We start from the raw sequence: 25,583 nt of genomic DNA, 5'->3' as shown, positions 1-25,583 counted from the left end.
TGTTTTTATTTACCATTTTGTATTTCAGATTGTATAGGCAATCTTTGTGACAATGATTGTCCTGAAGTATAAATTTAAGGGCTTCCAAGATCTTTTCTGAAACTGTACTATTCTCTTGGCATGCATGATCATTTTCCAGTTTTCCCTGCATATGCAGTTGCTTTTGAAAGCCCTAGCTTTAAAATTTGCTCCCAAAAGGGGACAAAGGAAAAATGAGGGAAAATAAATCAAATCAGAATGTTTAAACAAATCCCCTGGAGGCACTTCAGTTGACAGGGGTTGGGTGGGGGAGGTTGTTGAACCAATGGGGGTAGATACAACAACACTGGCTGCCAACTTGTTGGTCTACATCTCTGTGATCATAAGCAGCAGAGAACAGATCCCTTACCTTTGGAGGACAGGGTGCTTTTTGCTCACCCTGGTTCCCACAAACTATGTGCAAGCTATTCCTCTCCAAACACCTGCACAGCTGCCTGCCATGGGGCTAGGGGTAGAGTATGCAGAGCTACTACAATGTAAAGAGCTGAAATTGATCCAGAAATAACCACAATCAGGTCCAAGCCTTCCTCTGGAAGTTGAAAGCTTTCAATAGACTCCAGAGTTTCAAAATAGTTATATGAGACAGATTTCTGCCAGCACAATTATTGTCTAGGTAGGGATAAAAATGTGTGATGTTTCCCACCTCCCTATCTTCTCAGAATCCTCTTCTGATAATTTCCTAACTTTGTAAATATACTGAAAACCACTAGATTGTATATTATAAAAGGGTAAATTTTACTATATCTGAATTAAATGTAATTTTTTTAAAAGAATGAATATATAAAAAGTAAAGTCTGTATCTATTAAGAAACTTGTTTTTATGATGTAAACATTTTTATTTTTATTTTTTTTTAAAAATCACACCTTGTAACCTATAACTTTTACCACATTTCAATATATTCATCACAACTTCAGGTTAAAAAAGACTTTAAAAAGAACAGATGCAAACCAAAAGAAAACTAGGGATGGGATTACACCAATTACTCACACTACCCCTTGGGATGAGTCATGAACCACTGATACATTCTGAGCATCATAAATGATCCTGATTACTGATTTATTGACACAGGTAAAGATTATAAAGTCTTAAAACAGGCTTCATAAACTTCTTGTCAGGAGTCAAATTTCTAACAAAAGTCAGTGGCTGCTAATTCTTTTTTTTTTGAGACAGAGTCTCACTATGTCATCCTCAGTAGAGTGGCGTCACAGCTGACAGCAACCTCAAACTCTTGGGCTTAAGCGATTCTCTTACCTTAGCCTCCCAAGTAGCTGAGACTACAGGCACCTGCCACAATGCCTGGCTGTTTTTTGTTGTTGTTGTTGTTGTTCCTGCAGTTGTCATTGTTTAGCTGGCCTGGGCCGGATTCAAATCGCCAGCCTCGGTGCATGTGGCTGGCACCATAACTACTGTGCTACGGGCACTGAGCTGAGTAGCTGCTAATTTTTACTCTGTACAACAATAAATGTTCAAAACCTACTGTAAGCTCTTGCTATGACTCGATTCCATTAATTCTCTTCTAGAAAAAAAAATAATTCTACAGGAACTCAGAATAACTGCATGTAATAACTTATAATCTTATGAATTCAAATTTATAGCACCAGAGGACTGTATGCTATATTAAAATAATAATGTACAAAGTATTAATATATCAAAGTATTTTTATTATTCCTACTACACAGAGTAATTCATTTTAATTCTAGCAAACTATACTAAATTGTTAAGCCAAGAACCTCCCTAGGTCTGCTTTATTAAGTCAACAACTATTTGCTGAGTAGTTACTATGTCAATAATATGGTGAAGAATAATCAGATGTTAACCCTCATATTGAATAAATTTACAATATAAGATGGAAGTGAGCAAGTAATATAAGCTGGAGACATCATATAAATGACAAGGATCTTATACCTTAACCTACAGGTAATGAAGAAACCATTAAATAATCTGAACCATCTAGCGTGCCAGACAAAACTAGGCACAGGGAGAGACCAGTTGGAAGGCTAACACAACAGTTGAGATAAGGATGATGTAGAATCTAAACCAGTGGCTCTCAACCTTCCTAATGCAGCGACCCTTTAATACAGTTCCTCAAGTTGTGGTGACTCCCAACCATAAAATTATTTTCATTGCTACTTCAACAAGGCAGACATTTCGTTGCTTCATGAAGTACCAATGAAAATAATTTTATGGTTGGGGGTCACCACAACTTGAGGAACTGTATTAAAGGGTCACGGAATTAGGAAGTTTGAGAACCACTGCTCTAAACCAAGGAAATGGCAGGAGAATGACAGGTGAGGAAAGACTCAGGACCTGGGGACTGCATATGGAGGAAGCAACATCGCCTGGAGGTCAAGGCTTGCATTTGCTTTGAAACCAAATTCTCCTGGGTTAGAGGTCTGACTCTGACTCATTCCATTTGTGCACAGTGGGCAATGACTTCATCTCTACAGGTTTCCATCTCTTCTGTTAAAAGGGGAAAATGATAGTACCAAGATAGCAGGGTTGTCATAAGGGCTGAATTAGAAGAGAACGCATGTAAAGCACTTAGCATAGTGCCTGCTACACTGATGACAAGGTAAACAGGGGTCTCTCTGGCCACGATAAGGAAAACAGAATTACTGACAGGGGTAAGCAAAGTAGCAAACTACTTCAGCTTGAGGCTTACAGATAAAATGTATTAATTCCGGAGAACAAGGGGTAGTACAACAGAATTTGTGAAAGTAAATTAAATAAAAAATAACTCTTAAAGCTTTCTACCTGTCGAAAGTCTTGAATAATATGTTACAGGATTTGGACAAATAATAAATCTACTGCCATCTAAAAGCAGTAGTCCTCATCTATTACATCATCCCTTTTATTTTGTACGTGGGAAACTAAGACCCATAGAATTTAGAAACACCTTAGAAGTATTATCCACAGATAATACACGGTGTGGGCTCATTAATAAGTTAAATGCTATGCATACTCTTCATTTGCTTAACAAAACTGAGTCCCTACATAAAACCTCTTAAGATAATGGCAAATTTGAAATTACTGGGATAAAAAATTGAGAGGATTTAAGCAAACTGGGACAATGGTTATAATAAAGGCTTTCAATAAAACTCTTCCTTCAAAAATAAACTATAGAATTTAATGAAAGCTCAAATGCCTTCCATGTACAAGCATTGCCTTTTCAATTATGATATTATAAATCTTAAATATTAAAATGTGTCTTAACGGTAATTTTTAAATTAGGTTTTTTAATCAAGTAAATATATTTCCTGAAATATTCTGTTACAGAAATTCAATTAACATTTGTTGTCTTCATTTTGAAAAATAATCATAATTCCAGGGATGACAATGGTTATAAGAAGTTTCCTTTCTATAATCTGCTTTAGGACTCTAGTTCACGAAGATACTGTGTGAATTAATGGATTATCTAGAAGACTCTGCAATAAAAGTCTCTACATGCCAATGACTCCTACTTCTCTTCTCAATTCTTTGTTTTCTCTTTTTGTAACTCACCCCTTTCCCGGCATGCAGGACTTTCTGTCTACTTCCTACTTGAGCTCGAAAGTGTACTGACCGCTAGGGGTGCTTAACCAAAACAGAACTTCCCCTCAGTCCTCAACAAGGTAAACATTACTATATTCTGTGCATGAAATATTTTCAACTGTAATTAGAAGCAAAGTTGTACAGGGAAAAACAATACCAATAAGCCAGAATTTTTGTAGACATCATGTCCACAACAATATTAAATTACGTGGATGTCAAGGCCCTCAGTATCTTAGGTTTTAGTTAAAAAAATAAGTTACGTATAAAGATACTTAAATACTTGTAAAGAAAGAATCTCTTTCCTGATTCATAATATTATACATATAAGAACTTCTATCCTCAGAGAATTTGTTGAATCAAAGTAAAAGTATGCTTTCAATCTACTGCAGACTATTAATACAGTAAGATTACATGCCAAAACCTAGCAATTTTTGTGCAGCCTAATTTAATCACACCCATATGTTAATAAACGCTTAATTGTACTTTTTGTTTTCATTTTTGGACAAATTATATTGGCCTTGCTGTCCGTAGTTTTAAGATATTTTATTATGTCTCTAAGAAAATTCCATGTTGAGGACTGTAACATTTCTAAATACTGAGGAAGAAAATCATCAAATCTAAAGAAACCAATTGCAAAGAGCTGATGTAGCATATGGAAACGAATCTATGGGTATGAATTTTTCAGTTTATAATTCATAAAGGGAAAGTAGAATGGAAGATTACTTTGAGTCCTGAAGAGTAAACCTTTAACCTAAGTAGGTCATCTCTAAAGACTTTACCATCTATTCAGTCAAAGACAACGGTTTGGTGAGAAAGCCCTGTCCCTTCTGACAGAAGACTGTGATAATAAGGGTCAAGAACATTACACTTGGTACTTAAATGGTCATACACCTAAATATGGCAAAGAAGCATTTCAAAAGAAAATTTTAAAATAATTAATAGATTTGACCTACAAAGAATTCAAAGAAGGCTTGAACAAAACAAAAACTTGCTTCATGACAAATGAGCTAATATAAAATTAGATTTATATATACCAAGTAAAATTTATTTCACTGAAATAACATGTTTCACTAAATTAAAGTGCCAAAAAGTAGTAGCAAAGTATTCACAGCACTAATATTTGAGAATGAAGACTAATGGGTTAACCAATATTTTTCTGGAAGTGACCTTGGTATGACTTACCCACAATAAAATCAATTCTTCAATAACACAGATGGCAGACTAGACATTGCCAATGTTTTAGGATTAGAAAATGCTTTTAATTTTTTTTTTATTTTCCCATGCTGTGTTTACTGCTTTACATATGTCTCTGACTGCCAAAGAATTGTTAACTAATCGGCGTGAGATTCATCTTGTTGGTACACAGCTGGGTACTTTAGTCATACAACATCTGCTTCTCCCCATAGCTTCTGCTTTGTCTTCATCTCTCTCAAAATAGTTTCCAGGAGTTGTCTCAGTACAGAATGTGTGCTCCCTTCTCAGTATTTGGAAGCTGAACTTGATGATAATCATTATGCTTATTATTATGCTGTATTAAATTATAATTCGCTTCTGAATGACTAAAAACCATCTAGTAAATCTAAGGATCTAGAAAATCTGGCACTAACATTAATTTGTAGAAAAATATAGTTGACCTAAGGAATGAAACTCGTTAAGAATCATTCAATAATTAGTTGCTAATTCTCTGCATATATATGTACATATTTATATATGTGTGTACACACACACATATATATAAGTTGAGTCAAAACCTAATTTAAAAAAACTGCTTCAAAATAGAAATATTAAAAAGAAAATAAAAGCATATGAAGTACCCATAAGAAAGAACATGCTTCACTCAGCAAACAAGAGTCAGATTTTCTGTACTCTTAAGTTTTCATATAGAGAGACTAATTAATCAGGCAATGAACTATGTCCTTGGTTTCTGTTTTTTCACTTTGGATGAATGTGTGTTAGTCCAGCACCCTTTCAAGGAACAGAAAGGTAAAACCCAAACACAGGTCACTCAACTCATTATATATTCTATTTGAAATGTTTGTTTCCAATTGATTGGCAGTCATAAAGTTATTTCCCTAGAGGAATAATGTATAAGGGTAGTTAGATGGCAGGGCAGTCCTCAAAAGCCAAAATGTTGTTGAACTAGAACAACAGGACACAACCCAAACATTCTTTATACCACTGTTTCTAAGGCAAAATTCATTCCAGAATCCAAGAGAACATTTGCATTGTTAATATCACCTCAGTCACTGGCAAAGCACCGAGACCTCCACAGTTCAATTTCCCTTTTCTCTCCCAATCAGCCAGAAATCAACAGGATGAGAGGGCAAGAGGAGGTTTAATAACTGGGGAAGGTTCCCAAATAGGAAACTGCAGGGGGCAGAACTACATAAGATCCCATTTTCACTGAGTTTGATGAGAATGACAGAGAGGTCCCAACCAAGAGGGACCTTGGTATTAGGGCAGAAAAAGTGGCCATAAGAATACTGTCATCTCTGGGCAATTGATACTAAAGTTGTAGATCTACAAAAAGAACAGTAGCCAACAAACCGAGAGGGACTCCAGCAATGTCACAGGTTTTGTTTTGTCTGCCTGTTGGTGGCTGTAGCCTTTGCTGTGTGGAGTGTGTCAGGGGTAGGAAGCAGTAGCAGTTACTTTTCTTTTAAGCACTGTTAAGCCAAGCAGATAGGAAAATGACTAAACGTCGTCCAATTTTGCAAAATGTAAGCAACTAAATATCATGTAAGGTCATAGCTGATCTATTCTTAGCTCTTACTTGATATGTATTAAAACAATGCACAATGCTCACCTATTAAATTCATTCAGAATGATGAACTGATAAACACACTGAGACAGTTTTCAGTCATCACATGCATCATTATCATCACCAACACCGCTACTTAGAAGATGCTTCTCCAGCTGTATATGAGAAAGCAATGCACACATTCCCAGAAGAAGAATTACTGTTGCTCTAATCACCACCAGCCAGATCTCTACTCCCTATTCTTTTTCACAGCTTAGATAATGGCAAGACTGTGGTAGGAGAGCAGTTAAGCTGTTAGAGTCGTCTGTGTAACTAATTCCAGAGATGTAAGGGGAGTTTCGCAAAAAGGTTTTTCTCTTCTAATAAAAGATATAGATAGACGTGGCTGACCCATTCCTTTTTCCAGCTTTAGACATGATACCTGCAACTTCACAGGTATCTTCTGGAACCTGAGTCACCAAAGATGATCTCCAAACTTTTCATTCTGTGAAGGCTTTTGATTTCTTTTTGCTAAGCTACTATCAGTTTGCTTTGTATTCTTATCTGATATAACTACTATCTGCAAAGCATATTATCATGTGCCTAGCACTGCACAAAATCCACTATATACGTTATTTAATTCTCACAGCAATATTCTGAAGTACACAATAATATCAACCGAATTTTCAAAAGGGAGAATAGAGATTTGTAGAGATTAAGACACTTGTCAACTGTTACAATGGCAAACCAGAATCCATGTACAATTGTACATTGTACAATCCATTGTACAATCCAGATGTGTACAATGTCCAAGTCCATGTTCTTTACACTACATTTTACGGTATCCCACCATCAATTGTTACATATGTAAAAGTAAGGAAACAGCCTGGTAAAATGAAAAAACCAGAGACTATACAGTCAAACACACCTGGGTGTAAAGTCCTGGCTGTAGCACTTAATAAATAGACAAATTAGTTTTCTAAACTGTAACATGGAGATAATAAGTAATAAAAGTATACAAAAATAGGACAATAACACTACATAATAATATGATAATATGCTCTTGTAAAATTATTATAGCAATTGAATTTATTCAAACACGTCTAAAACCACACATTTGAGCACATTCCCTGGCACATAAGAGACATTCAAACTTTAATTTCCTTTCCCCTTTCCGTGCTAACATTTGAGTGTTCTGTCCAAGGCATGAAAGAGGGAAAAGGAAGATTCCATTTGTGTTCTCAGGGCGCTCAGAGTCACGTGATGTGATACACACTAGAGCACGGTAATCTCAGAGGCTCACACAAGATGCAATAGGAAGGCAGCAAAGGAGGTATCATGAACTGTCACCAGAAAGTGACTTCTGAACAGGCTCATCATTGCCAGGTGATGAGAAAGGGAGCAGCGAGGCCAGATAAATTCTCCAAGTAGAGGGAACAGCATGTGCGAAGCCACAGGGGAGGAGAAGGCTGGCTGTACAGTAGTCCCCCATCATCCACAGTTTCACTTTCGGCAGTTCATGTTAACTTTGGTCCAAAAATATTAAGTGAAAAGTTTCTGAAATAAGTAATTGATAAGTTTTAAACTGCACATTGCTTTAAGATGAGTGGTGAAATCTGGCACTGCCGCTCCATCCTGCACGATGTGAATCATTCCTTTGTCCAGCGTCTCCATCCACTCTACGCTCCCCACCATTAGTCACTTAGCAGCCTGCTCAGTTGTCAGATCAATTATCACAGTATCATAGAGCCAGAGTTCAAGTCACCCTAAATTCACTTAATAATGGCCCCAAAGCTTAAGACTGTGATGCCAGCAATTTGGAAATGCCAAAGAGAAACCACAAAAGAGTGCTTCTGTAAATGAAAGGTGAAGTTCTTGACTCAAGGGGAAAAAAAGCATATGCTGAGGTTGCTTAGATCTATAGGAAGAACAAATCTATCTGTGAAATTGTGAAGAAAAGAAAAAGAAATGTGCGCTAATTTTGCTCTCGTACCGCTGCAATAGTTACACGGTTTAGTTAAGATGGAAAAGGCAATAAACTGGCAGGTGGAGGACATGAACAGAGACGTGCTCTGAGTGACGGCGATCGGTTCAGGGCCGTCCATGGTTTCCGGCATCCACGGGGAGGTGAGGGGGTCTTAGAAAGTATCCCCTCAAGATAAGCAGGAACTACTGTATTTCAGAAAGTCCAAGTCCAAGCAGTCCCCAGGTTACAGACAGCCTGACTTACAGGGTTCTATACTTAACTAACGGGCTCCCAAAGCTCCCCGTGAGGATACTTTATAAATTAAGAATTAAATTAATAGTATAGGAACTAGTTTCTTCCACACGTGTAACAAACCGGCACGGTATACGTGATTCGCTGGCACGGCACCCTGCCCTACCAGCCCGTCTCTCTGTTTATACGGGTGCTCACTGCACGGCATCACTTTCATCTCAATGTTTTGGTTTAATATTTTTGTGTCTGTGTTTACACTTATGATCAAGACTATATAGGGGGGTGGGGCCTTGGTGTGTGTCACATTTTATGGGGGCAAGACATGATTGCAAGAGGGACTTTACCTAACAATTGCAATCAGTGTAACCTGGCTTATTGTACCCTCAATGAATCCCCAATTAAAAAAAAAAAAAAAAAGACTGTATATAAAGTGAAAGTCTACTGCAAGTCCAGGTCAGCCTTCGGTAAAGAGAAAAATAACTATGATAAAGACAAAAGGAGAAACAATGAAGCCTTAGAGAAAGCTTTGCTGGGAAAGCATTAGGCTTCAGAAGCCCCACTATCACACAACTACCAAGGGTAAAGTGAGAACAAGGAACACATGAACGGCAGCACTCCAAGGACAGCACCAACCACTAAGCATCATAGTGGACTTGTTAGTGAAATGGAAAGGTTATTACTGATTTATGAAGATCCAAACCCAGCCTAACATTCCTAATAGCCTAGTGTTGGTGCAACATTAGGCAAACATTACCCTTTAATATTCTTTTTTGAAATTTCTCCTTTCTAAACTTTTTATGAGTTTATTTTTATGTCCTGTTTGTTTAAAAAAAAAAAAAAAGGACACAATCATTTCTGTAATTTGGTAAAGAGGTTTTTTTAATATTATTATTATAACAGTATGACATGGTATTATTATACCACATGAGCCATTATAGTATTGCTACTATTATTATAATTATAATTACAAATAATAGGTGCCGCTCATCAGGGACCCAAGTTCCATATAAATTTGACCTAAAGACACTCTCAAGAACATATCTCATCCATATTCCAGGGACTGCCTATAATTCGATGCAGTTAGAGCTAAAAATGAGGAGCAAAAAGGGACTGACAAGTTAGACCAGGAACAGATTATAAGAGTCCTTATTTAAAAAGAATGATTGCCAGTGAGGGCCAAAGGGGTATATGAGACAAAGATTCTAAACAGTTAGTAATATAACAAAAGAAGTAAGAAGACCAGCCTCTGAGCTTCTGATCTATAACTGATCTGGTGCTCCAGCATACAAGTAGAAAAAAAATTAATTCTATAAACTTTCTAACTAAAAGAGTAACTGAATTGGGGCAGCGCCTGTGGCTCAAAGGAGTAGGGCATAGGCCCCATATGCCAGAGGTGGAGGGTTCAAACCCAGCCCCAGGCAAAATCTGCAAAAAAAAAAAAAAAGAAAAGAGTAACTGAATTTATATAATTTAAAAAAAAAATTCATGTATTATTCAATATATACCAAGGCAATAAAGAAATATTTCTGCCAGTGGCAAATATGCTGAATAATAAATAAGTAAATGAAAAATCATTAAGTAATTCTTACTTATGACCTACCTTCTTTCCCTTTCTATTGTCTAGGGTGAAAAAAAACTAAAAAATAAATTAACCAAAAGGAAAAAGGAGGAGGAAAGAAAGGAGCTAGAAAAATCAAGATATTTTGTTGTTTTCTGTAGTTTTTTTGAGACAGAGTCTCACTTTGTTGCCCTGGATAGAGTGCAGTCATAACTAAGTCAACTGAGGTTGCTCAGAGCAACCTCAAACTCTTGGGTTTGAGCAATCCTTTTGCCTTAGCCTCCCAAGTAGCTGGGACTACAGGCACCCACCACAGTGCCCAGCTAGTTTTATTTTTTTTCTATTTTTAGTAGAGAGGGGGTCTCATTATTGCTCAGGCTGGTCTAGAACTCCTGAGCTCAAGCAATCCACCCAGCTCGGCCTCCCAGAAGTGCTAGGGTTACAGGTGTGAGCCACTGAGCCTGGCCAAGATATTTAATTAGTTAAGAATGACTAAAGTAGTAATCACTTTAAAAGATGGCATACACTCGCTCTAATTCCAACTTTACTATTTTTATTAAACATTAACAGATACGGATGAATTTAGTTTCAAGCCCAGTTTAGGGAGAGGGAAATGGAAAAGACTGCAAAAGAATATTAAATTTTAAACAATATTAATATTAAACAACTGTATGTAAAAAGTAGACTGACCATGGAAGTATGAAAGATAATAAAAAAAATAAAGGGAGATAAAAGAAATCTTTTCTAAAATTGTTACTTTGAATTATGTTGTTCTAAAATAGCCTTAAAACATCTAGTACAATAATGATTTTACTCATACCTGGCATCTTCTCTATTAATGGGATGTTCAAACAACTCTACAGGGTGGCGCCTGTGGCTCAGTGAGTAGGGCGCGGGCCCCATACACCAAGGGTGGCGGGTTCAAACCCAGCCCTGGCCAAACCACGACAACAACAAAAAAAAGCCGGGCATTGTGGCTGGTGCCTGTAGTCCCAGCTGCTCCGGAGGCTGAGGCAAGAGAATCGCCTAAGCCCAGGAGTTGGAGGTTGCTCTGAGCTGTGATGCCATAGCACTCTACCTGAGGGCAGTACAGTGAGACTCTGTCTCTACAAAAAAAAAAAAACTCTACAGATGGATATGCTTCTTTATAAAAGTTGGAATGTTTTAGGGAGAAAAAGGAGGACCTATGCACTTTTCTTCACATATACAGTAAATATAGACATATCTCCCACATACATACGCCTTTAAATTCTGGAAGTAGAGACTGAATAAAACACAGAATTGAATTTCCCTAGTCAAAAGTAAATAAGCATAACAATACATATTATTGGCTTTCCAAGGAATAATTTGGGTCTGGGAACTCATGCAGTGCAAAATGGAAATGGATCTTTTAATTAACTTGGTTAAGACTTCTTTTTAAATACAATTTTCAAAAATATCCGAATTTTAAGAGTAACCTCACTTTTATATAAGTTTAGCAGCTACAACTTCATTCCCCAAGCCACTCCAACACCACAAAAAATGATGTTTGCTTATTAAATAAAGAATCCCCCAAAGAGAAAAAAGAACCATTTCTCACCTTCCATGAACTATTAACATTGCCAGCTCAATGGTTAAATATTAATAATATCCTTATCAGTTAAATAAATGAAAAAATTAACCTCCCAATAGCATAGCTTTGGATTTTTGAATACTTTAAACCTCCTTGCTGATCTACAAATTAATTTATTAGTTATATTTAAATAAAAACAAGGAATAAAAATCACTTAGACAGTAAAAATTAATAAGCTGCTCTATAGCATCATCATCATTCTTATAAAACAAATGGCCATTAGAGAAATTTTCTGTTTTTATCTCACTGATGTTTTCGTGTCTTAATTTGGTCTTCTACAAATAAAAAACATATAAAGAGATGGCAATTACATGACTCTACTTGTATAAGAGTAAATTTTGGCCAGATATGGTGGCTCACGCCTGCAATCCCAGCACTTTGGGAGGCCAAAACAGAAAGATTGCTTGAGGCCAAGAGTTCAAGACCAGCCTGGGCAACATAGTGAGACCGTGTCTCTACAAATTAAAAAAAAAAAATTAAAAATTTAGATGTGGTAGTGGTGAGTGCCTGTAGCCCTACCTACTTGGGAGGCTGAGGAGAAAGAATCCCTTAAGTCCAGGGGTTCAAGGCTGCAGTGAGCTATGATCAGGCTACTGCACTCCAGCCTGGGCAATACAGCAAGACCTGGTCTCTAAAAGAAAAAAAAAGTATATTATCTTACATGACACACTGGAACTAGAAGAGGATGAGAAAATCATTATTATTCAGTTCTTTTCTGCTGTCAAACTATTCCTCCCCTAAATCTGTAATCAAAATAATTTATATCATCCTATAAAACTAACAATTATTCATCATTTGAACTGCTTGGATATTAAATAATTCATCTGTGTAACTTTCATAAGATGCAGATAGGTTTGTACACGTTTTTCAATAATCATTTCCAAACACTGAATTCAATCCTTACAAACTCACTGCAACAAATACAAAACACTTAATAAGATGCTATTAATATCTCCCAAAATCCTTCATTTATGAAAGATCTACACTCTACAGTCTCATGCTTTCAATCCAAAATATCAGATTATTTGCTACATACATTTTATAGGATGGTCAAGTCAGATACTAGAAAAGGTTAATAAAATCCTTATAATCCTTTGTTCTCTTTTTCTACCTGATAAATTTAACTTTTTGCAATACTTCAAATTTAAATAGAGATTTAAATATAAAATAAAGACATCCCTCCATGTGTCAACTATGTTTAATTCCTCTTCATAACACCAGAACCTTGAACATATAGGAAGCTCTTTAAAGATGCTTATTAAATGGATGAACCAAGAACAAATCAATCAATAAATAAATGACGTGACACTGTAATAACATGTTAAGAAGAATCATACTATTAATTCTTTTAACATAATAAATCACGTCTCTGTATCTGCCTTAACTTCACTTCCGCAGGCATCAATTTATAAAATTCATATGCACATTTTCAAAACATTTCAGGTAGATTAGCAATTGTGAAATAGACACTTACAAATTTACACATTAATATTTATTAAAAGTAAAATGGAGAGGGAAGAGAGGAAGGGGTATCGTAATTTATAATGGAAAAAGTTATTATTCTTATGCTGAGGGTCAAGAATTCATTTAGACGTTTAAAAGTCAGTCAAGAATAATCATCTTTGTTGAAATTCCATGAACTAGAAAACCTAAGAAGCTATTACTATGAACAAATGCTCATTAAGGGCCCACTATGTATGTGTCACCATACTAAATACTAAAATCTAATTTCCCTTCAGGAAAAGGAATTCTGAACTTCAACTCTGAATTCTAAAATATGTAAGCCATACTGTCCTTGGAGATGAAGTAACAAGAGGGAAAAAGTGAATAAACAAGTAAAAAATAAACTACTAAGCAAAACAGTATATAAATTTCAATATACTTAGTGATGCTGAGTTTGCAAAACACCATATTGTATAACAACTAAATATGTAGCTATAAAGATCAAACCTTATAAAGTTTTGCAAGAATAAAATATAAAAAGACTCACAGATAAAAAGTAGTTTGGGGGCCAAAATGGAAAAAAGCAAAACCTAATATACTAACCTTGCTAAAAAACAGTATTATTAAAAATACTACTTCTGTGAACCTTGCGTGTTCTGTTTACTTCTAGCACTCAGCACAGTGACTGACGTGCAGGAGGTGTCCAATAAATACTTGTTGAACAGCCAGAGATAAATAAAAAACTGATCCTCATCTTCAATCACCTCATGAAAGGGATAAGAAATTGCTAATCACAATTCAACATTAAGCAGTGCTGTAATACGGTAGGTTATACAGCAGCAATCCCCCCCCCACTTTGTGGCACCAAGGACCAGTTTCGTGGAAGACAATTGCTCTATGCACTGGGGGCTAGGGGAGGATGGTTTTGATATGAGTCAGCAAGCAACTGATTTATCATGGTCTCTGTGCAGTCAAACCTCTCTGCTAACAACAATCTGTATTTGCAGCCACTTCCCAGCACTAGCATCATCATTTCCTCTCCACTTCAGATCATCAGGCATTAGATTCTCCAAAGGAGCATGCTAGCTAGATCCCTCACTTGTGCAGTTGATAGTAGGAGTCACGCTCCTATGAGAATCTGATGCCACCACTGATGTGACAGGAGACAGAGCCCAGGTCGTGATGCGACTGTAAATATAGAAGCAGCATCACTCATTCGCTCTCCCACCGCTGCTCACCTCCAGCTGTACAGCCCAGGCGGTGACAGGCCGCAGTTGGCTACCAGTGCACAGCCTAGGGGATGGGGACTACAGTTACAAAGAGCAGAGGAGAGAGGCACAGAGTACAGAGGAAATTGTTAGGAAATGCCTTCAAGGTCAGTAAAGACTTGAGGAAAAGCAGAGTTAACCAAGGAAAGACTTATTCAATAAACGTTACAAAATGCATGAGTCAAAGTATGGGGAAGTGAGAATCAGAGGAGTGTTCAGGGATGTGCAACCAGGGCAGGAGGCTAAATTAAAGGGAATATTTTGGGGTATAACGAAACAGGAAAATTTATTGCTTGCACTGGAAGGCACACTCCAAAACAGTCAGGATTTTTTTTTTTTGTCTGTTTTTCCACTACTAGTATACTGCAAAAATGGCCCCAATTCTCCTATTCCTATCCCTCTTGAAATATGATTTTGCAGCCCTTCCCACTAAAAAAATGGAGTCATTTACTTCATCCCTTGAATTTCAGCTGGCCTTATGATTTGCTTTTGCCAAAAGAATGCAGAACAAGCAGCATCGTGCCAGCTTCAATGTGAGTCTCACAGCTCTTGCATGTTTCCTTTCTCTGGGAACCTTGCTCCTGCCATGTGGGAAACCCAGGATAGCCTATTGGATAATGAGAGACACACTGCCCAGTTACTTCCCACTGCTTCCGACAAAGGATCAATAAACTTCTCCCGTAAAGAGACAGAAGAGCAAAAACTTCAGGCTTTGAAGACCATATGTGATTTCTGTTGTGTATTCATCTTTGGTTTTTTATTATAACTCTTCAAATTATAAATAACATTCTTAGCTTGGGGGCCACAGCTGACCCCTGATGGGCAGCCAATCCCCAAAAGCAGAACTGTCTTCCTGAGCATAAATGCTTAAACAAGCCCAGCTGAGCCCAAAGAACTGTCCCTTGAGCCCAATATAAATTGTCAACCTACATAATCATGAGCTTAAAAAAAAATGGTGGCAGTTGTTCACCACTACATTTTAGAGTGGTACATTAATCATCAAAAGCCTACTGATACGGCGGCGCCTGTGGCTCAGTGAGTAGGGCGCCGGCCCCATATGCCGAGGGTGGCGGGTTCAAACCCAGCCCCGGCCAAACTGCAACAAAAAAATAGCCGGGCGTGGTGGCGGGCGCCTGTAGTCCCAGCTACTCGGGAGGCTGAGGCAAGAGAATCGCTTAAGCCCAGGAGTTGGAGGTTGCTGTGAGCCGTGTGACGCCACGGCACTCTACTGAGGGCGGTACAGTGAGACTCTGTCTCTACAAAAAAAAAAAAAAAAGCCTACTGATACACTATTCTACCTTCAAAGTTTACAACTGTGCCTGTCACTTAGTAGGCACTAAATATTTAGTGAATAAAATAACGAATAGGAAGAATTACAGAAGCCAGACATGTCATCTTATGCCAGTTTGTAGACTCAAAGGTCCAGAAGGGCCAGGAAAGTTACAGCAGTGCGTGCTACCAGCATCCAGTGATCTAGTGGGGAAAAGCCAGGCATAAGGCAAATTATACAAATATTATTATGTCCTCGCCTACTCCCCACCTCAAATTCATTTGACTAGCAAGCAAGAAATCATCCCCATAGTTATCAATAACACTCACCAAGAAACGGCCTACCACGGTACCTGGGCAACTTGCTACAAGATGCTGCTAAAACGAAGGAGCGAGCTTCGCTGCCAGCTGAGTGCAAACAGCAAGAAGGAGGAAAGCACCCAGGACAGGAACAGCCCCTGCCTCCTGCAGTGTCCCTCCAGCACCCTCACCGACAAACGTAACACGTGCCAGCTGGCAAAGGAGAAAAGTTTCAGGGTGCAGCTCCAGTATCACAAACCAGTGCAACATGAAGGATGGATTTGGAACTGAGAGGCAAGAAATTGGTAACTGGCACATGCTCCCATTTCATTTCTCAAAACGATTTAAAGTGGCCGTAACTTAAAAAAAAAACAAAAAAGTCATGCACAAGAAGAGAAAATAAAAGAGACACAATTACTGAAATTAGACTGCAAATTTTGACCCAACTTCTATATGATTAAATCTCTAAATAATTATGATTACTTATGGGGTTCTGAAGAGCATAATGTGAAGTTAAAGCTCATCTTTTAAAGTGGGGGTGTTATTCCCAACTACGCTTACAAAGGTTACGGAACACACACACAAAAGAATATATTACAAGTTTTAGGTCGCCCAGTTCTCTAAATGATTTATTATTATCTACATGTTTATATTTTGCACATTTCGCATAGGATACATTACTTCTTAAATTAGGGAAATTAAAAACAATTTTGAAGTATAACTGGTCACTAAATATCAATGCATGGGATTAAGGGTGTATAGCCTCTTATGTAACAGGATTCTAAATTCCTTTGAAAGAACACACATTAGAAGGAAATTATTTCTGCAAAGTAAATCCTGAAGTTTTAGGTTATTTCCTAATAGCTGTGGATTTAGAGAGAATAAACCAAATGTTAATCCTTTCAAATGTTATGAACTGTACCAGCAAATTCATACTGTTTAATGATACAGGAGCACAGCTTTAAGGGAAAAATCTCCTAGAAATAAAAAATCAACCAGAGTAGGAGATCCAATCATGGCTGTTTCTCTGATAAATGTATACACCCAGGAACACCTAAAGGTAACATCACCTCACCTACTCACAAGCTCCCCATAGTGCCAACTGGTCAGCCCCATGTCCTAATTCCCACAGGACTGAAGGAAACACACACACACACACACACACAAATGGCCTCATTAAAAATCAAAGGATACAAGTTAAAATCATCAATATGTAACTTTACGGCCACCAGGATCAGAAAAGTTTTAGAGGTCTAAAATACCAATCACGGAAGAGGACAGGGAGCAACAGAAACGTCTATCTTATTGATATGGTAGGAATTCTTTATATTTATGGTTACAATCCTGCCATGTTATTAAGTATTACAAATTTCTTCTTCTAATTTCTGACTTGCCTTTTCTTTATGGCATCTCCTGATAAACAGAATTTATTAATTTTAATTTAGCCAAATTTAGTTTTTTCCTTTATAATAAGCATAAAATCTTTCCCTTCAAAAAAACCCAGGAAATAAAACACAAAAACAAAAACCTTGATGGGGGTGAAATCACCCTATAAAGACATATCCTTATACTGACAAACTTAAGAGTCTTGCCTCCACATTTAAATGGGGGAGCAGTACAGCAGATAGGGTAAGGTTCAAATACGGCTCCGCTACTATGACCCTGGGCAGAGTATATTCATATTAAGTATGAAATGTCCCATTTCCTTAAGTACTGAGTTTGACATTTGCTATCTCTGACATTTTACTTTGACACTTCTTGTTTTATTTCCACTGGGAAGATACATACATTCTCATTCTTTCAAACATATGTTTTGGCTTGTGATTATCTTTCATATCTTTTTAGAGTAATTTTTGTGAAACCATGGATAAGTAAAAAAATCTGTGCAATTTTCAAATATGAGTTCTATCGTGGAACCCATGTAGCGCAGATAGCTTGAAATATCAATGAAGCGTTTGGAAAGGACGTTGCTGATGAATGTACAGTACACCGATGGTTTGAGATGTTCCCTTCTGATGATTTTAATCTTGAAAATGACCCATGTGGGTGATCTGAAACCAAGGTCGAAAATGATGACCTGAAAGCTATAATGGAAGCAATCCATCTCAACCTATGCATGAATTAGCGGCAAGCCTTGGTATTACTATTCCAACAATATTGGACCACTTGAAACAAATCAGCAAGATAAAGAAGCTAGATAGCTGGGTTCCACATGAATTAAACAAGTCAGAAGAGAAATCATGTCAAAACTTGCCTTTCTTTACTGTCACAACAAAAGGAGAACCATTTCTACACCACATTCTATTTGTAATGAAAAATGGATTCTTTTGACAGTTGCAAGCATCCAGCACAATGGTCAGATAAAGATGAAACACAATCTAAAACTGAATATTCATCATAAAAAGATAACAGTGTCCGACTGGTGGGCCAGCACTGATAGTATCCACCACAGCTTCATGAAACCTGTCAGTCAATTATAGCAGATGCCTACTGCAAACAAGTGGATGAAATGACGAGGACGCTTACAATTAAATAGCTGAGACTGGTCAACAGAGACAGGCCAATCCTCACGCAAGATAACGCTCCAACACGTGACACCCAGGCAACACTGCTCCACCGCATTAACCAGATCTTGCACTACTGACTGCCACTTCTTCTTTGTGAAGGCTTTGGACCACTTCATGCAAAGAAAAATATTCATTCTCAACAAGCTGTGGAAAATGCCTTTCATGATTTTATCACCAAAAACACATGAGAAAGGATAAGTGAGTGACCACAAATTCTCGGAAGAGACTTTTTTCCTCTTCTGCTCAAAGCCAAGGCCAGTGAGAAAATTTTCTTGGCCCACTTTTGTAGGGTCCCTTTTGTTCCCTTTATGCTTACTCACCCCTTCCCTAAAGTAGTTTCCCATCTGGTTCCCCAGCCTATGGAAGCTCAAATCTTAGGTCCAGGTACCTCAATACTCTAAAGTCCCACATCACCTAGAGCTACGTGTGTCCCCAAGGTGTCTATCTAATGGCTTTGAAGCTATCTCACCTCCCTGGTCTCCTGCTTATTCTTTTTGTGTGTGTGTATGGTTTTTGGCCGGGGCTGGGTTTGAACCCGCCACCTCCAGCATATGGGACCAGCGCCCTACTCCTTGAGCCACAGGCGCCACTCTCCTGCTTATTCTTTTTTGCAGAATTATCCATTCCTTTAAAATAACTTTTTAATGTCACCGTTTTTCCTTAACCAAACATGTTTAATGTTTTATAGATAAAAGATTCAGTCAGCCATACTGTTCAAAAAAGAAATGCAAAGAATGCCTTCTTGACTGCTCAACATAAGGCCTTAAGTTACATCAACCTTTTAAACATTTTCTACCTGAAAGGAATTATTCTAGAAGTTACTTTAGGATAGCCTATTCCAATAGAAAATTTTTTTAGAAAAAGGATTTAGTAAGTCAGTTCATGCAGGTGGTAATGAAATCAAAGGTATTTAAATGTGGAAATGTTTGTATTAGAACAATTAACCAAATAACCAGTGTAGCATGAATACAATTTGAGAACTATTTAAAAAACATGAGATGATTTACTTTAATACTGTTCTATTTAAATCAGGGCGATTCACTTTCTAGTCATATATCATACATCAAGAGTTATGCCAAAGTATACAATTCTATTATAATTACATCCCCAAATACTTCTTTTCATATTCTAAAAAATAGTCCCAATAGCCAAAATGCCACATATTACTTTGCACAGTATTATTCAGCCATTTCAACCAAAAAACTCTCAGTTTACAGTAATGGAGGGCCTTGTTTAGGGAACTACAAGCACCATAGCTCCGTATCTGATCCATGATCTCAGCTAAGTATAATGCTTCCATTTAGCTATTCAAATATTTGCATACCTACCATGTGCTGTGTCCTGTGCTAGCTACTAGAAACAGTAGAGAGAAGTATGTCATTGCCAAAACCAGCAGCCACTCCAACCTCTTCTCTATTTCATAGGCTGTATTCCCTGAGAAGAAGAAATAAGGAAAAATTTCCCACTTTTTTTCCTCGTACTATTTTATATTTTTAAAACCCTGACCTACGCCTGGTATTTGTAGCTCAAATAATTCAGAACAATCCAGAAAAGTCTATGCCACCTCATATTACACTTTATAAATTTCAGAACTAGTTCTTTCATTAGGGAAAGAACCAAACCAGCTAATTACTGAACCTTCCTATCTCCAGATCACTCTGTTTTTCTTGTCACGTATGAAGCTAACATTGTGATCAGTAGTGAACTGTGAGGCAAAAATGCTGCAGACACTGACAAGGTGACTCTAAGAGTTATATGCAAATTTAAGGATTAATAATACCCCAAGGCAATAGCCAAGAATAAAAGGTTTATACTATCAGAGATAGTATAATACTTCTTGATGGAAGTATTATAAAGCAACAGTAATTAGAAAGTATATTACTAGAGCAAGGACAAAAACAGAACAATAGAACGTTACAGAGCCGCATTGTCCAGGAAATACAGGAGGCACCAGAGTCAGCTGACCATCAGGTACTATGTGGCTAGTGTAATCCGGAAACCGAATTTTAAATAATTTTTAAAAGTTTAATTAATTTAAATTCAAGAACTGATAATTGAATCAGTTATTGGAAAACCTTTAGCTATGATTCAGATCAAATTAAATACATGAATCTACTTATTCAAATGTGAATTTTATAAATCTAAATACAGATCAAGGATTTTTGATGAAAAGTTTGAGACTGAGGTCGGATGTGCTATAAACGAATGCTCTATTTTAAAGACACCGCACAAAGAACAGAATGCAAATTATTTCATTAAAAAATTTCATATTGTTACATGTTAAGAGAATATTATTTACATGTTGGATTCAATGAAATAAAGTCCTTAAGTGAATTCTTTTTATCTTTTTAAATGTGGCGGCTAAAAAAATGTAAACATGTGGCTCACAGTTGTATCCTGCATTATTTATCTATTAGAGTGAGTCCAAAAGAGTCACTAATTTGTAAGAAAGGTGGTACTGCAAGTGTGTGAGGAAAGGATGGTCTTTAAATAAATGCAGTAGAGCGAACTGAGTATCCATAAGGGAAAAATATGAATTTTGAGCCCACACATCAGAAACAAAAATCAATCCCAGACAGATTGTATATCTAAACAAGAAAGTCAGAGCAATAAAGCTGTCAGAAGAAAACAAAGATCATTACCTTGGGCGAGGCAAATATTTCAAAACAGGATCTTTAAAAGTATTAATCATTTTGAAAAACTGATAAATTGGACTACACTAAAATTAAGAACTTTTGAGAGCGTGAAAAGGTAAGCCTGACTGAGGAAGAAAGTACTGGAGTAGGGGAAGCATGTGAAAAAGAGGGGTGATGAGGGACACACCCACACAGGAAGGACACCCCATAAAATAGTGCCTCCCATTTGACCACTGTTTCCCACTTAATACATTCTACTTAAGGAAAATTTCATGTCACTAAAGTTTACCCAGTCAAGAAACCAAATCTAGCTAGCCAATTCTGATTCATTTTAGAAATACACACATATATTCTTTTATTTTATTTTATTTTATTTTTTGAGACCGGGTCTCCCTTCGTCACCCTGGGTAGAGTGTTGTGGCATCCTAGCTCACAGCAACCTCAAACTCTTGGGCTCAAGCGATTCTCTTGCCTCAGCCTCCCGAGCAGCTGAGACTATAGGCACCTGCCACAACGCCCGGCTATTTTTAGAGACGGGATCCTGCTCTTGCTCAGGCTGGTCTCAAACTTGTGAGCTCAGGCAATCTACCCGCCTGGGCCTCCCAAATGGCTAGGATTATAGGCGTGAGCCACCACGCTCCATCTATATATTCTTTTTTAAAGATAACACACACATGACTACACATGGTCACTATGAGAGTCAGTATTTAAGAAATAAGTTATCCTTTAAAAAAGGTATCCTCAAATTAAAATTAGTAAAATAAATATTTAAAAACGTAACTGGGACTTTCAGTCTAAACAAGCTAGTTTAGACCGGTTTCTCCCTGTTCCTCCCTTCTCAGCACAACCATACACCCAAGAAAGAAAACTGTAAATGGTGTTGAGAAAAAAGCAAACTGGTTTGGGGTCCCAGGATTAGAGAAACAATACCGAGGCAGGACATCTTGTGTGCCCTTCACTCAACAGAGGAAGGAAAGCCAGTCCCAGCGCGTCCCAACCCCCAATCCAGGAGGGGAGGCAGTCTGGGTGGACTCATTGTTCCCTAGGATTGAACAGGAATCCCTACAACACCAAGTGAACACAACACCCAAGGCAAGGGGGCATAATTGGGAGCCCCAGTAATAAGCAGCCAAGGGAATCAGTCTACTTTTCTACAAATCAGAGACTCCCCCGCCTGAGGGAATGAGACTGAGGTGGGAGGCCAGACAGCAAAGATAAGAGGAATTTCTCCAGAAGTATTCAGCCTGGGAGACATTGTTGGCCCAAAAGACCTGAAACTCCCCTTTCCGCCCAGAGACAAGAGGTAGTCCGGCCTAGGAAAAGTCCTTTTACCTCCTCTGCCAGCACCAACAGAGACCTCTGGGAGCCCCTGTGGTAACAGATAAACATCATAAACCAGAAGAACACCACAGTGGGAGGCTCTAAGAATTAAGGCATCATTGAAATCACAGCCCTAGAAAGGTGGCATGATATTATGCTACAGCTAAACAGGATGACGGCCTGCATGAAGTTTTTTTTTTTCTTTTTTTTGTTTTTGCAGTTTTTGGCCAGGGCTGGGTTTGAACCCACCACCTCCGGCATATGGAGCCAGCGCCCTACCCCTTTGAGCCACAGGCACCGCCCCCTGCATGAAGTTTTATTTGAGAAAGAGAGAGGGAGAGAGACACAAAGAAAGAAAGAGAAAAGGTCATAATATATAATTATATATAATTATAAATGTAAATAAAATTTATATATATATTACTTTTATAATTATAAATGTATATATGTACATTATACATGTATAAATGTATATATGTATAATTACTTATATAATTATATATTTATATATGTAATTATATATGTATAATTACTTTTAAGTATATAATTACATATAAATATATAATTATATATATGAACAGAGAGGAATAACAATGGCAGACTAAACAGGGTGTCCAACCTGTGGCTCATGGGCCACATGCAGATTATTATTTTTTTTTTTTTTGTAAGAACTAAAAGTGTATTTGACATTTTTATCTTAGGCTGCAAAAACAAAAACAAACAAACAACAAAAGAAACTTGAAATAGGCTTGTCAAAAGATGTAAATTCATCCTTTCCAGGGAAGTAGAAGGCAGACCATCCTGCTTCACTGCTGCTTGCACTCTGCTGGATTTTGAGCCTTCTTCGGGTCATAGTCTGGATCATTTTCCTCATCTCCTTCTTCTTCCCCTTCCTCATCTGCTTCTTCACCTTCTTCATCACAATCATCGTCATCATCTTCAATAGCTTCTCCAGTAAAGTATAACACTGATCTTGGGATTATATGCTCACGTAAAAAGTGACCAGTTTCAAAGTCTGCAGCAAGAATAGCTTCAGCAGTATCGTCCAGATCTCCACTTTCAGGAACTTCAGGAGGTGCAAAAAAATTAAAGAAGGAGTCATTGGAAACTGTTTTAGTCACGGTACAAACTGTCCCACGTCCCTTATGTTTCTGCTGCTGCTTCTTAATGGTTTTCAAAGTGATATTCTTTCCTTTTTTCCAATCTATCTGGCACCCTGTACAACCCACAATTTCTGGTCCATCAAAAGAAAAGGGATCAGAATCATCTGGTTCTGACCTCATCCTATATGTCTTTGTCAACACTTCATTTGTGAAATATTCATTGGGTTCAAAGTGAAATTCTGAGACAAAACTCATAGGCTGGCCAGCATCTGAGAATTTGACTTTAATATCTTTCAAGTGCTTCAGAATAGGTTCATCATGTTCCTGAACCATATCACTGAGCAAGTCAACATTCTTAAAAACAGTCAACCAAAATTCAGGAATTCCCTTGGGATCTTCTTTTTCTTCATCCTTTTTCTCATCTTCAATCTTGGCCTTTTCTTTCAACTCCTCCGAAATTTCATCTTCTTCATCTGCTTTCCATTCACATTCTTCTTCTGTAGGTTTATAAATCGCTTTAATAATCTCAAATTGCTTGTCAAATAGAGGTTGATAGGGAACAGCATACTTCCTTTCAAGATCATGAACTTTCTCATAGAATTTGGCTTCTATCTGTGCACATTTAACTTGAAGATTTTTGAGAGCATTCCCTCGTCTTTTAACTCCCCTAGGCAAGCTTTCAAGGTATCCTGTTTGTGTTCCCACCAGACATCAAGTCTTTCTTGAAGGGCTGCAAGAATCTGAGGATTTTGCATCATCTGAACAGTCAGCTGACGTGCTTTGATTTTTGTTTCTTCACCAGTTTCATCTTCTTCTACTTCTTCAACATCGTCCAAATCTTGATCAAGTTCACACTGTTCTTTGTTGTCAACGTCTGCCATGTTGTTAAGGGACATGTTGTTCGGGGAGCCAGGTGGCCCAAGCTGTGCAGGCCATGACTCAGGACGGCAGCGGCAGCGGGAAGAGGCGCCGCCAACAGATGGAGCTAAAAAAGGCACATGAGATTATTTGAGGGCTGTTTTGTTTATCTGTGGTGTCAAATACTACACTAAGTATGCACAGACCCATTCTTTTGTTTATCAGCTTTTGTTAGTGTTTGTATATTTAATGTGTGTCCCAAGACAACTCTTACTTTTCCAATGTGTGGCAGAAAAGAAAAAAGATTGGATATCCCTACAACATATTAACAATTATCTTAAATGTAAACGATCTAAATACTAACAGAAAGATGAAGGTTGGCAGCATGCACACAAAAAACATGACCTAACTACATGCTGTCTAAAAGTATGTCACTCTAAATTCAACAACTTTAAGCTGAAAGGGAAAAGATAAAAAAGTTATGCTATGTGAACTATTTTTTTTCTTTTTTTTTTTTGTTGGGGATTCATTGAGGGTACAATAAACCAGATTACACTGATTGCATTTGTTAGGCAAAGTCCCTCTTGCAATCGTGTCTTGCCCCCAAAAGGTATGGCACACACCAAGGATATGCAATTTTTTAAAAGAGGAATGGCTATATCAACATTTGATAAAGTAGACTTCAGAGCAAAAATAAATTATAAGACAAAGAGGGATATTACATAATGATAAAAGGATTAATCCACTAATAAAACATAATGATCCTAAATGTGTATGCATCATTAGATCCTAAAAAATACATGAAGCAAAACATGATGGACTTGAAAGGAGACATAGACAAGTCCACAATTATAGTTGAAGACTTCAACATTCTCCACCATCAACTCATTGGACTATTAGAAAGAAACCCAGCAAGGTTATAGAAGATTTAAACAGCAAAATCAATAATTGACATAAATAGAACACTTCACCCAACTATAACAGAATACACTTTTTTTTCAAGCACCCACAGAAAACTTACTCAGAGAGACTATCCTTAGCCACAAAACAAACCTTAACAAATCCTTTTAAAATTGCAGGCTCATGCCTATAATCCTAGCACTCTGGGAGACTGAGGTGG

The 25,583-nt window shown here is 37.5% G+C and overlaps 1 protein-coding gene and 1 pseudogene across 4 annotated transcripts in view; both read right to left on the bottom strand.

Annotated features, from left to right (window-relative positions):
* Window positions 1-25,583, bottom strand: part of MAGI3 (membrane associated guanylate kinase, WW and PDZ domain containing 3) — a 287,932-nt gene that overhangs the window by 231,217 nt on the left and 31,132 nt on the right. The window lies entirely within an intron of this gene.
* LOC128585730 (nucleosome assembly protein 1-like 1) lies at window positions 23,181-24,507 on the bottom strand (annotated as a pseudogene). Its single transcript, XR_008380098.1, has one exon. The product of XR_008380098.1 is annotated as a nucleosome assembly protein 1-like 1 (transcript).

This window comes from Nycticebus coucang, chromosome 5, assembly GCF_027406575.1.
Source record: "Nycticebus coucang isolate mNycCou1 chromosome 5, mNycCou1.pri, whole genome shotgun sequence".
In the NCBI taxonomy this organism is placed as follows: domain Eukaryota; kingdom Metazoa; phylum Chordata; class Mammalia; order Primates; family Lorisidae; genus Nycticebus; species Nycticebus coucang.
Note: the sequence above shows the minus strand (reverse complement) of the source record. Positions and strands in the feature narration are given on the sequence as shown.